The sequence below is a fragment of the Falco naumanni genome, chromosome 5, assembly GCF_017639655.2.
Source record: "Falco naumanni isolate bFalNau1 chromosome 5, bFalNau1.pat, whole genome shotgun sequence".
In the NCBI taxonomy this organism is placed as follows: domain Eukaryota; kingdom Metazoa; phylum Chordata; class Aves; order Falconiformes; family Falconidae; genus Falco; species Falco naumanni.
The window spans coordinates 49,310,475-49,323,969 of record NC_054058.1 but is presented as its reverse complement, the minus strand read 5'-3'; the positions used below and the strand labels follow the sequence as shown (position 1 = coordinate 49,323,969).

The 13,495-nt window shown below is 35.1% G+C and overlaps 1 long non-coding RNA gene across 1 annotated transcript; it reads left to right on the top strand.

Annotated features, from left to right (window-relative positions):
* The first annotated feature begins 6,686 nt into the window (after nucleotides 1–6,686).
* On the top strand, nucleotides 6,687–13,195 carry LOC121089590. Its single transcript, XR_005828266.1, has 3 exons — nucleotides 6,687–6,790; nucleotides 7,890–7,949; nucleotides 12,811–13,195. It is a non-coding gene; the product is annotated as an uncharacterized LOC121089590 (long non-coding RNA).
* The last annotated feature ends 300 nt before the right edge of the window (nucleotides 13,196–13,495 follow it).

Sequence of the window (13,495 nt, the reverse complement as noted above, 5' to 3'; positions counted from 1 at the left end):
TGTTGTGGCTAAAAATCACAGTATTACTGTCTTAATTTAATCGTGTTTCTCTGTCTCACATTTTAAAATTCCTTGGGATTGTATAGGATAGTAAAAATTAACATTTTTAATATTTTAGAGGTTTCAGTTAACAGATTTCTGGGTAATCTATAAAGGAGGAGAGCGTCAATAAATCAAATATAATTTAAAAATATTTTTTTATAATTATCATTTACATTCTAGTAGTTGATAGGTACTGTACTTTTAGCATGAGTTTTCTGCCCAGCATAATTTCCCAGAAACACTCTGCTCGGTTTGGTGAGATATAGCTCAGAGAGCACTGTTTTCTTCTTGTCTGGATAGACACCAGGTGATGCAGGTCATTGCTTGAATATTGACATCCCACTTGCATGGCTAGTTAGGACAGTGAAAGATGGAAAGCCAGTTTTCCCTGGAGGACACCAGACCAGGTTTAGAGGAACCCTAATACATGATGGCACAGACACTTGAGCACTTAGCACGTCATGAGTGCTTGTCCAGTATGCATATTTCTGAGAGAAATCACGTGGACACATTGTACTACCCTGAATTGTTTTTTTTTTTAAATTGGCAATTTCACTGCAGGTTGAGGAAAATGCCAGTACACTGTTATGTGTGTAAATCTAGATGGAGTTCTTTACTTTTATGGAAGAAATAACTGCAAAATCAAAATGCAATTTCCTGAAGCACTATAGCAGATCGGAGAAGAGGTGATTAAGACAAAGGAAACTTAAAATGCAACATTTTAGTGCAATGTGAGAATACTAAGTTGATGCAAATCAAATTATGTCATCAGGGTTTCTCACACTGAATGTTGGATTCAGGCAGGAATAGGAAACCAATGACAACATTTGAATTCAGTGGAAAATGCACTTTTAGTCAAAGAGTAATTTGGGTGGAAAATTTCCATCAGAACTAGCTTTAGGTAACTGAATTGCCACTGCTACAAATGTTTATAATTATTACCTCTAAATTTGCATGTATGCATTTGCATGTAAAAAAATCATTCCTAAAACTCTCCCCAAACAGTAATAGTGAGGCATACTACTTTAGAAATGTCATAATTTTAGTGTTTATCTAAATGCTGAAGTTTCCAGCAGTGGAGCTATAGTCTGAATCTAGAGGACTAAACACTTATTAATGTGCAAAATTGCTTTAACGGATCTAGAAGTTCTCTTTCCATGCCAATATGATTTGCCTCATTAACATTACACTGTTGAATTCTTATCATTGCACAGGTGTAGAGTTGAAAATCATGGAGTTTCAAAACACCTGCTGTTTGGGCTCATCAAGCCATGATGATGATCTTTCTTTGGTCCTTGATACTTTTACATTCATAGAAATCAGTTTAGTTTGTGACTATAGTTTTTATTTTGTTTCTGCATAAATGCAATTCTAGTCTTCAAACCAGACATTTACAGTGATTGTATTCAAAATCCTTTATGTGCATTCTAAATAATGCTTCAATTTAAGTTTAGCAGCAGGTACATTCATGGTAACAATTGATTGCAAGTGACTATTGCAGAATAGCAATGGAAGGTACGTTCAAAAATTTCAGTTATTAGTAGCATTTCAGGATTGTGACCTCAGTTTAGAAAACCATTAAGAAAAAATTCTTAGATGTAATAAAAATGCTACAATACTACTAGCATAATCTGGCTTTAAGAACAAACCTAACATTAAACATGTCAGAAGTATTTTCGTGAATATCAATGCACTGTTGAGGTAGCAGTTATAGTAATGTACTTTTTTTTGCTTGAAGAACTTCAGAAGCTTAGGAGTTTTTTGACTACTGGAATACTTAGAAGTGCTTTGTGGTAAAGTACAAGGACTAAAAATATTTTCTGAGCTAGTGTGTGCATATATGATACGTTCTCAAGTCTATGTTGGTCTTTATAGAAACTAGGAATAGATATACAAGCATATCCATAAGATGTGGGTATAAGTTATACAGACAAATTGGGAAATATCATTAATATTTGCTCAGAGGTGACAAAATCTCTAAGAAGCTCTACCTTCTTTAAAAATAAAAATATATTTAAATCTGGATTTTTGTCAATAGCTAAAATCAAATTTCATTTAGAGAGCTATGTTTAGCTTGCTACAGGGTTCTGCAGTTGTGAAATTTCTGTTTCTTGACAGAAAGAAGAAAAGAAAGTGTCTATAAATTATTTTGGTCAAAAAAGAAAAGTTATATATTTATTTTATGAGGCTTTGTTTTGGCTATAATAGAGTTCTCCTTCCTGTCATCCAATTGTAAATTAGATAGCCATTAGCTATTCCTTTTAGGCAAATCTGGTAACACTACATGTAATGTATTAGTGTTCCTTTTTTCTGTAGTAATCCTATTACCAAAATATCATGGTATTTAACCAATTAACATAAAATGAAAAAAAGTGGTCATTCCTTTAGTGGTCTGCAATCATGTATTATAAAGAAGAAATCCCTACAGTTTGAGGTGAGAACTTGCTTTGTTGTCTTGTGCCTAATCAATGCTACAAAAGCTCTCTTATGCAGTGGGGTAGTGCCCTTTGTAAGCACATTATCCCACATAAAGAAAATTTTATTCTTTCAGGTGAATCTCTACAAGTCTTACCGTTTTGCTGAAGTAGAAGCAATTCTGTAGATGCCATCCTGCCTCAAGTAGATTAATCAGTGGAAAAGCATATGAGTGAATCCCTGTGAGAGCTTTTCAATACACAGGTGCCCTTTTTAGGTAGCTCAAGGGGAGACCAGCATACCCTTCTTTCCTCTGTAAAATGAGGGTGCTAATACCAGCTTCAGTGATGGACTGTGAGAATTAATTTATTAATGCTTAGAGTCCTGGATATAAGATTCTGGATAAGAATGAATCATTGCCAGCATCAGTATTAAAACTAATTATGAGGATCTATAGCCAATTTCTACCAGTTTCCATGTTAGCATTTTGATGTATTTCATAGATTTTGTTGTGACTCCTTATGTAGAAAGGTGTAGTGAGTAATTCTGTAGTGCTGAAGAATAGTAGATTCACATCTTTATCGCCCTTTCATTTCTGGCATTTTTTGTGAACTAGTCTTTGTTCATATAAGGTTTTTTTTTTTCACTTTCAGTTTGATCTTGTATCTCCTCAGGATTTTTGCAACACATAAAAAGAAGGTGTCAAAAACATATGCTTAGATCTGAAGGATATGCTACTGTGTATCCTTATCTACTGAAAGCCCTTCAAAATAATTCTTCTTCAAGCTTGTGGCCCTTGAACAAAGGATTACGTCTATTGGATATATATTTGTTCTCATGTGGATTGGTGCGAGAAAATCCCATTAAAGCTAATGGGAGGTAGAAGAGCATATGTGAAGAAGGCAACATCCCTGAGGAGGTAATAAAGCTGTTCCATTTTCTGCCTACATAAAATGTCAGAGCCATCTAGAACTAATCTTGCTTATTATTAAGGGGAAAAAAAGCTTGAAAACTGCTGGAGAGTGAAAATGCAAGACTTCATCTGTATTCTTAAGTGTAATTAGAGAAAAAAAGTAATATTTAAATGATGTTTAATCCATGTTTGGTACATGCCTATACAAAGCTAAGATCATAATTGCCACAAACGTTCTGTCATGGAAAACTAGGCATTATGTGGAGTAGCTGTGCTTGAGGACAAGTGAGGCAATGCAGCTACTCCCATTAATCAAGGAAAGCCATCTATGTTCCTACTCATTCCCACAGTATCAGCCACTGGTTTTTCTTTTATTCTGAGCATGGGTATCAGATAGATGCTCATTTGATGAGTATTTCATTATAAATGAGCAATCTTTTCAGCCAGGACATAGATGCAATGCTTCTGGATTATTCTCTGTGTCACTGACACTTTAATGCAGGGCTGAAAAGCTTTTATATTAGTCATGTTCCTTTCTTGGGAGATGGATCTGCAGTGGTAATGATATTTTATCTTTCTTTCTTTCAGTAAAATAGCATGGGCGTGAGGCTGTCTCAACCAATTAAATATCAATTCATTTGAATCTTACACATGTCTAGCAATATCACTTTTAGACCAATGCAATTTTAATAGGTATCCTAGCAAAGACTCAGCAGAAACAGGAATTTATACTGAATGTTTTGAAATCGATTGTGCTGTTTCTCTGATGGAGAAGCTGGCATTTTAACTTCTTGGATCTTAAATAAATGTCAGATCTTACAAAATACAGTTTTTCTCTTTTAAATTCAGATAAGACTGTGGACATTCCCCATCTGTACATGAACTGGAGGTAGAGGGGGAGAGGAAGAGTATCATATACATGCTCTATCCCAGAAGCTGGTTAGGATTGCTGTTTGAGGAGGGACAAGAATTTACATTATCTGTACTTTCCCTACCAGAAGTTTGATAGGGCGGCAAAAGTCACTCTGCCACACATAAAAAAATTTTTCCATCCTCTAAATTATCTTCAGATTACTAGTTAACTGAAGCATGTGCAAACCATATTTTGCCACTCAAGAGATGGCATCTAGTTTCTCAGTTATTCATCCTAGTCAATAATGTTTTTCCTTTGCAGCCACCCTCTGGAAAACTTTTAGTGAGGGTGCATAACTGGTTTGCAGGTCCCCTGAAGAATTCTGCCCAAGAATGCACTCCTGCTTTTCAGCACCCAGTTCTCTGAAGGCAATTTAGTGTGGTTTTCCCTGGCTTCCTTTTTCTTTTCTTTCCAAAGTTTTTATTAAGGTTAAAGTGCCACTCTTCGCATTGACTTACATGTATTCTTTGTCAATCAATAACCCTGGTGTACATTGTCATGTTATTATATTAATGATATATTTGGTCCTAAACAATTGTCTGTAAATCTAATTATTTTGATTAATTTATTTTAAAACTTGGTTGCAAATATATTTGCAACCTGGATTCACATGGTAATTTTGGAAAGTATTTCAGAAGGTATATTCAAAACTGAGGTTAGCATGAGGTCAAGTGGGTTTTATCATTCTGTATGTCTTCCAGTTGCCTGACTTCCCAGGCTGACCATGCGTACTTACTAGTCAGCAAAAGCAACCTGATCTGATTTTTCTTATGCAGTAAGTCATTATTACATCATTTTCCTGATATGATTAGAAGAAAAAATCCTATGTTTTAATTTTCAACTCTTCTTGCCGTTGATGTCTTGTGGGGAATCTTGATACACAGCTGTGGTTCTAGAGCGCTACTATACCTGGATAGTCTGTTTAATACAACTGACTATTATTAGTCCAATTCATGACGTACATTGCTTATAAAAGTGAGGACATACTGTATTTGAGCTTTAACATGCGTCAAAGAGAAATGAGGCAATATTAGAAGCATTACGTATTATTTTTGACTCATTAAATGTTCTGCTCCAATACCTTACTGAAAAAAAAAATAATCAAAGACACTTTCTACTTTGGAATGTAACAAGACAGAATTTATGTGATTTATTTACACCTCAGTTGAGGAGGGCCATTATTTCTTCCAGATCTGACAAAATAGCGATATGAAATTTCCATAAGAAAATCAACCTCTCTTTTACCTTTTGAAGGTAAATTTGCTCATCAGAAATAAGCAATAAATAAGATTAATATGTTTTATTGACCCAAATAATCATTCTAATAAAGTAACATCTCTAACAGGTTATTACAGTACTAGCAGACTCTCTGGTCTTGTAGAAACAAAGTAAATAATAATAGTTATGGATTTGAGAAAACGGCTCCAAGACAGACTCCATTTACCTTCCTAGTTCATCCAAGTTCTTTCATCACAAGCTCACAATTGCTTGTGAGCTATGTGCAGTTATGTGACCTATAGTCTATTTAGGATCCTTAATTATGTTTGTTAATGTCATGTTTACATCATTTTAACAGGAGCTTTATGAGTGTTTAACACAAGAACTTTATTTTTTTTTCTTTTTCCAGCAAAGCCAAGTTTCAAATTTATGTTTTGGGGACTTGAAGTGCTAAAAGAGCTGCAGTATCTGATACTCATTTTAATCTCATAAATTGATGCATTGAAAGATTTAGTACTTCATTAACAAAACCATTTGACCCCTTCTATGTGAAAGCTAAACCATTGCATACTATCCTACATTTATTTCTGTCATATAAATGGCAAACCTCTTCAACATCTCACTTTCTGTTTATGTTGTTAGAAGTGTTAATGCAGGCAACAATGTTTTATGTAATCATAATTTTTTTGGTATTTATATTATGAAAATGCCTATGAGGCATAGTCAGAGCTTTTTTACCACACAGATATTGCCTTCTGCTTAACGATCTAACAGAGGTTTGCAAACATATATTAATTAAGCTTCAGAAGGCCCCTTTGAGGGAGATATGGTAAGTAGCATTATCCTCATTATACAAATAATAAAGAGGTTTCAACTTGTTAAAAGTCACACAGCTATTTAGTTCTAGACATGGAATTAGAAATTAATTGCCCTGTGTCCTAATGATTCTTTTACTATTCATTTTTTCAAGTATGATGGTGATAATAAATAACAAACTAAATACACAATGGATAGTGGATATCACAGAACAATCCCGATTGTTAGTATCTGTCCTTGGCTGCTTTGTAGCAGAGAGGTTAATTCAAATGTGGTGCTTTGGGTAACAAATACCAATAAGGGATATATCCTTTTCTCAGTATGTGTTTGTAAGTCTCATTAATGATAATGGAAGTTATGTGCCTGCAGGAGAATGAAAGAAGAATACATCTATCATGTCAATGATCCATGAAGTCAGAAGAGATTATATAGTCTACTATAAAGGCGCTGAAGGAGTCATTATAGCCTATTAGGTAAATAATGTGTTTTTTAAAAGTCTCTACATAGAATATGCATGTAGCTAATAAACTACAAAGCTCAGATGGAGCCATAGTATTATTATAGAATTACTGTGCTTTAAGATAGCGATCTCCAGCTGAATGTCCAGGCGATGTTTTTAGAAGGACAAACAGTTTACTGCAGTTTTCTGATGGCTGTGCAACAGACATACATGTTGGAGCATGCCTGTAGCAACCTGCAGAGGCAGGTGACAGCAGCCATACAACAACTGGGTGTGTTTTAACAGGCCCAGGAAGTGACTTGATACAAAAATTCACATCCAAGAATGCAATTAAGTTTAAAAAAAGGATAAATATTTTGTTGAACCAATACAGTGTCAAGACTGTAAGGCACTCTCAGTTGTCCCTATGGAGAGGCACTGGGAATATGCTACTCATGATGTAACTAAAGGAGAGATTTTGGGCACTTCTTTAAGAAGCCTGCAGCTTATCTTTTGCAACACTTAGTGGTGAGACACCTGGTCTCAAGTTGATATAAAGCACAGAGGTTATGGTGTGCAGGCTCCTTAATGGAGAAAGCTAAATGTCTTTGAAGCCCTGTCTCTGAAGCCATTATGTGGCGTGGTGAGGTGCTTTATAGCTAGCAAAGAAGAAATAGGGTGTCTAGAAGTGTGACTAAACTTCCCTTCTCCAAGAGTTACAGCAGTCTTCTGGGTGCATATGTGGCAAAGGTGATTTTACTTTCCAGCAACCCAGAATCTCAGTCCTTGAGAATATCTGCAAAACGTCTGAGGCAGATGGGATGTGTCACAAGTTGTGAAGTAACTTGGCTGAAGTTAAGCAGCTGAGTAGAGCAGCAGAGCCAAGAATAAAATCCAGGTCTTTTAGCATCTGGTCCGCTGCTCCATCCCACAGACCACAGTCCTTTTTTAGTTCCTGAAGATTGTTCCTATGTCACATTACCTCCAAATGAAAACTATTCTTTTTTTACTGTGCCTCATCTATTCTGAGTGTGAAATTGTGCAGTAACCCAAGAAATATTAGAAAGAACTTTATCTGTGCCTTTTTAATATGCTAACTACTGCAAAAATGAGATGCTCACATCTCCTTTTAGATACATCATTGAGATTCAGCATAATCATATCCTGGACAAGTCTTACCTCTGGGGGAAAGGGTATGTATTTAGATCTTCAAAAGCTAGTGTCTTTGCAACGTGACAAAATTTGATAGCGGAAATAGATTGTTTCTCACCAATTGACACAATAGTTGTGAATAAAAACAGAAAAGCTGTTTTCCAGGTATTGTCTATGTCTCCAGCTGAAAGAAAAAAAAACAAACAAAAAATGAAAAAGGAAAAAAAACCAAACCCAAACCACAAAAAGACAGAGGAGGGGAAGGAGGGAAGGGAAAGAGCTGTTTAGCAGCTCCCTGCTTATTTGGCATGGAAGTCATTGTTTGAAGTCAGTTGAAAATCCATGCTAGTGACTGCTGTTGAAGTGCACTCTTTCCAGCATCTGGAAGTCCATCCTATTCATTATATAAGTACTTTTGTTTCTATCATGTCTGCCTGCTGGTTTGCTTCTGTCAGCTGGCTGAAATGAAGTGTTACTGTTTGCTTATTTGGAAATTGGGAGAAAATGCAGAGGCAGTTACTTTTACAAAGTTGGGGTGTGAACCACGTGCACATTTCTGATGTAGTTTGTGTAATGTCTAATTCTATTGTGAGAAATTATTGATAAAATAAATGTGTAGAATTAACTTTCATCAAAAAATGTGTGCTAGTATACTAAATGGTGATCTAGCACTGCTGTGCAGTGAAAGCTTTATCAGTACTAAGTGAAACCAAAGGTTTGCAGCCAAATATCTTGCTTGGATTCATCTGCTCTGGCAAAATAGCTAACTGCTGCAGTAAATTAGAAAAGATGCTGATTAATTCTGTCATCTATGTTCTTCAGCATTTGAAATTTGAAACCTATTCTTGTCTCATTAAATTTTGGAGCAGATTTGGCACTACAGTCAGAGAGGATCAAACCTTTAGATAGTGTATTTCTGATTAGAGACTGGGAACATACTATTCTGTTAGTATAACAGACTTGTGAAATCTGCATTTCTTTATATCATTTCAAATGAGAATTAGGCAGTTTTGTTGTATGAAGCTCATCAGATCAATAATGGAACACATGGAAGCTTGGTAAAAACTTGCCTAAATGCGTGTTACTCCCTTATCATTTTGGGTTAATAGGTCTTCTATAACAAAGTGACTTCAGAAGCACTTAGAAATGTGATGTAGTATCTCAGAAAAATTTTCAGATTCAAATGGACATGATGAGAGGAGAAATGGAGGGCAGGCAAAGAGACTAGAACTCTATCAGCAGGGAGTAAGGAAGGAAGGATAGGAGAAAGGCGATAAAGAGACAAAAGTAGATAACCAAGGACATGAAAGAATTAATGAAGCTTGACAGGAAAGAGGCTTAGAATGAAAATAACATATCAGTGTATAAAGGCTTTCAGAATTTAATTCCATTTTGTGGTTCTACTGTTTAAAAAACCTTATATTTATGCTACTTGATCTATAACAGCAACTGAGGCAGTGGCTGAAGATGAAGTTATAACTGCTTTCATAGAGAGGTCTTGAAGTCCTCTTTGCCCAATGTAAGGGGGAAATCAAGAACTCTTACACCTGAGGAAAAACTATGGATTAACTTTTAAGACAATTTTTTTCAATTATTTATTAAATAGTACTTAAAAATAATAATTCCAAGCTTATTATGGGACACTTCTCTTGGAAGGATATTGCTGTGTATATATAATTTATGTTCGCTTGATATTAACAGTTCTCCTTGTTTTGGCATTCATACTGTGGCCAAGTGCAGAAGTAGGGATTTACATGTGCAGCCAGTGCCCAGTTTTAAAGGAAGTTATCAGGCTTTTGCAAAAAAACCCTGAGCTTTTGTGGGCCCGTGACCTGGAAATTTTGAACTGATAAACTTACTGAGTGGGACACTTGTATGGGGGACACAGGGAATGTATTATCCTAGTCTACAGGTTGCTCATTAATTAGGACTGGCTCAGTTTTTGACCAATCAATAGTTAGTTTTCATCTAATTTGTTTTAAGAAGCTGGACCCTTGCAGATGAAATTACATTGACATAATTTCAATGTAAAAGTTTAATAATGTTTAGGTAAAGTGCGATGCAAACAGAATGCTTGTCATTGTGCCTTGATTAGTGTTTTTTCTCCAAACAGAGGAACCATTCATAAAACCTCATATTTCTAAAAGTAGAGATTAAAATAACAAGCAAAATATACCTGCTAATATTCTACATAGGAATCAACTCAAGAACAAAAAGTAATGCGTTTATAAATTTGCATCTTCCTGACAGTCTTCAGCTGTTTATCAGTCATGATAACACATGCCATATCTCCCTGAATCCCAATCACACATTTGGAAATTGCTGTAATTTATCAAAGCTCCAACACAAGTCAAGTTTTGGCAATAAATGAGGTTTGAGGGGATCTAATCTCTATTCACAGCATGTTTCATTCAGCAGCAATAGAAGACTGTGACTTTTGCCTATTAATACTGCAGCTTTCAGAAGGCAAAGAAGAAATTAACAGAATATAAATTCATAAATTTACCTGTGGTTTGGTACTACATCAAATTTTCTTTTGCCTTTCTTTCTACTTACTGAAATGGCAGTCACCCATTAGCCTGTATTTCCTATCATAACACAAGACCTTACCCAGTGAATCACTGCATATTTGAGAACAGACCACAAATACTCCTTCATTAAAATAATGCATATGCTTTCAAAACACTGAGTTTGAAGAAAACCTGATGTCTTCAATATTCTGATCTAAATTTTCAAAGTGGCCATTATCTTTGGATGATGTTATTCTTTGCCCTGGTCATTCTTTTTTATTGCATCATTTAAAGAATAAATAAATTAAAAAAAAAAAAAAGCATGATAGTATAAAAGTAGCAGTTTCCTCAAGTGATCTACTCAGATTGCACGATGGGGCTGGGAAAGAATTTACCTTATTTTGTAAAAATTACATGATCACAAAGCATTCCTAGCTACCCTTTTGTAGAAAAGGCTACCTGGGCTAACCTAAAATCAACACAAATGAGCAAAAATTGAAAAGAGATAGAGAGATGCTTGGACTGTTGTAGGGTTTTTTTTGCACGTGCAAAGGTGTTTTTTTGCTTGCAGTCATATTTGCTAGTTTGGTTTTAGTATCTTGTTTTGATAATGCACCCCTTGTGTATTTTATTTTCCCTCAGGTCCAGTCCTGCATGTATACCTTTAACTTTTTAAAGAGATTTGGTCAGTAATTACTCTGATAGGTGTGAAGTGAATGATACTGATAAATGTTACCAGGATCTATTAGATTTAATTCCATACCACTGCAATCAGATGATGAATTTCCTTACAGTGTCCTTCACCCCTGCTACAGAGTAGTAACTAATTTAATCTGCCACTAGATGTCATTCCTTTTTCATGCAAACATGAAAAATGTCAATTTCTACTCAAAAGTTTCAGTTAAAAACATAGGTTTTAAAATCAAAGAATTAATTTGCTGTATTCATACCTAAAACAAAGTCTTTCTCTTCATAGTTTTCACATATGAATGGGATGTTGTAAACTTACTGGGGACTTCCAGTAGATCTGTCTGTGCTTGAAAGATGTGACAATATTTCACATGCTCAAGGAGCGTGTTGCTCCCTTTTGATAACTAGTGATTAAGGATGGTAGAAGTTGATTCTGTTGGGTGAAATTCACGATGGTATCAGAGGGTCAATGTATTTTTATATTTGTTCAGCCTTAATTCCTATTTCATTAAAACACAGAACCGCTTTTGCTTAGTGTATGTCACTTGTCTGCTCAGAACTGGTTTCCTTGCTGTATTTTCTCACAGCCTGTCTGATCTTCTCAGGTTGCCTTTTATGACTACCTAAACTTTGCAAAGCAAAAGCCAATGAAATTCTTCAACCTTTTTGTGCCTTGCAGGAGGCTTCATTCTGGATAATGACAAGTTCCTGTAAAGGCCTTTATTCTTTTGATTACCTGTGCCCATTAAAAAGTGTAGCCGTTTCTTTCTATTTTTTGAGATGAAGATTTCTAAAGAATTCAAACAGTCTATAGGAAAGACTGTTACATTTTATCTTCAATACTCATAGATTCACTTTGTAAAATATGCTTTTTATTTTTGGGGGAAAAAGATTTATGCAACATTATTTTTATTTAATAATATTTTAAGCTGTTCTTAAACATTGTTGAATATACACTACAATAATAATAGAAAAAACTTGCAATCTTTAAGTAAATAATTGGGTAGCCTTTAGCATATATTTCACTGCTCTAGTCACAGCCTTTCATTAAGGGTTCTGGGCAAGGATGGAGCACAATTTTTCAAGTATGCTCTGCAATCATTTAAATAACATTAAATGTAATAAAAATGTATTCAGTGAAGCATGACAATCTACATCCTCTATTTTCTGTAATCTATGATCGCAGCAGGGATGATGACTTTCTGGTGCTCTATGAAAATCAGATGCATTTGAAATGAGAAATGCAGTCATTGTTTTAATATGTGCTAACGTATTTTGAACTGTCATAGCCTTTTAGATCACAGAAAATTTACTGTTGATAATCTACTAAAATTCTAAGATGCTATGTCATCGGTATATTAATCTCCTAATACTTCTGTTTGGTATCAAATATTGGAAAATTGCTATTAAATTTCACCTTACCTTCATTTTCATCTACTTTATCAGGCTGCAGGTCTTGTTGTTGAAAAGTGTAAATCTCTGAGATATATGTATACCATATTATTTAAAATTTCTTCCTTTTTTTGAAGCCAGATTACTTAGTACAAGATCAATGATGTATCAAATTTAGTTATAATACCAAAAAGTAGATGTCAGTCATACAATACCAAGATTAAAATTGAAATATTGCAGAATGTTTATAGAAAATTTCTGATGGCTGTATCTTGAAATAAGATAATTTTTTTCTTTTTTTTTCCCCTAGCATGGAAGAATTGCTGTTTCATTGTTGGGAAACATCTGTAAGCAACACAGAAACTGAGTTTCCTTGAGAAAAGAGAGATTAAATAAATCTCAGATTTGAGATTTGGAAAAATCGAGATCCTCCATGGATTCCCTCCCTAATCCCTAGACCTGTTATTTTGGACTGTACTCCTTGCAAAATGACCCTCATGGGTCAGTGTTCTCATGTTTCTGATAGAAGTATGTTCTGTTAGTACCGCATTGATACAGGGTGGTCTGGGTCACTGGCTGCAGTTTGGCTTCTCTTTCCCTACCAGAATGAACTCTCCCATTGAATTGTTTCACTATAGTAGTAGAAAATCGTTAATAATTTGTAGAAGTGCCAAATAAATAACACTAGTGTGGAAGACGTTCTGTCATGATCAGAGGTATAGCCTCTTACTGAAACATCCCATTTCAATGCCATTTCATTTTCCTCTAAACTAGAGCTGTTAGATGTTTTATGAGTCACTCACCTACCCTCTAATTTGATTTGAGTACAGACTTTTACATGAAACTCAGCTTGTGCTGTGTCAGCTAGATCAATAGTCCATAAACATTCAACCCCCTTAGCTGGAGCTGTCAATTACCCAGAGAAAGGAATCAGTCCTCTGATTGCAGGTACCAGGTGCTTTTGCTTATTTCATCCCTGCTAGTGGGATTGCAAC